Raw genomic sequence first — 810 nt, 5'->3', positions numbered from 1 at the left:
CGATTGTCTCTAGCCTCTTCAAGTCACTGTCACACCAAATGATTCTATTTTCATCCTCTCCATCAGATTCACAATCTCTCCTGTAAGACAAACATTCCCTGAGTTAAAGTTATGGACAAAAAAGCGGTAAGTGACATTCTGCCGAAAAGTGAGAAAGAAAATGGTGATAAAGTTTAGTCGAATTTGATAAACACGAATCCGTTGCGAAGAACAGTGATAGAAAGAAGAACAGTGAATAAACGAAGGAAGAAAGGAAAAGGAAAGGATAAAGAAAGAATAAAGAAAAGTAAGAAAATAATACGACAGGAAGAGAATAGCGAAAAAAGGGAATAACGCACAATTACAATATAAAAACAGAAGAGAGAAAATAAAAATAAAAATAGAACAGAGAAAGTGAAGGAGAAAAATTAAAAGAGAAATTTGAAAAAAGAGGAAGAGAAAGAAAAGAAACATGTGAAGACAAAGAAGGGAAATAGGTAGAAAGAAGAAATAGAATGCAAGAGAAAAGAGAGAAAACGATGAAAAAGAGAGAGAAAAACAAAAAACAAAGAGAAGCCTTAGATTGAAAAACCAGTAATAATACTAATGAAGAAATTTTATGATAAATTATCGCTCAAACTTATTTCCGTTTTTCTCAAAGACGAAATAGGAAATAAATATCCTTAAGAAAGAACAAGAAAAACACAATATATATATTTTTTTTTTGTCAAGTGACAGTTTTGAAGTGGTTACTATCTGATTTTATTTTTCTTGCTACAATCAACATTTCAATAATTTTCTTTTATTGTATTAACTAGTGAATCGTTTCAA

The sequence above is a fragment of the Penaeus monodon genome, chromosome 30 (assembly GCF_015228065.2).
Source record: "Penaeus monodon isolate SGIC_2016 chromosome 30, NSTDA_Pmon_1, whole genome shotgun sequence".
Lineage (NCBI taxonomy): Eukaryota > Metazoa > Arthropoda > Malacostraca > Decapoda > Penaeidae > Penaeus > Penaeus monodon.
The sequence above is the reverse complement of the archived record's forward strand: the minus strand, read 5'-3'. Positions refer to the sequence as shown.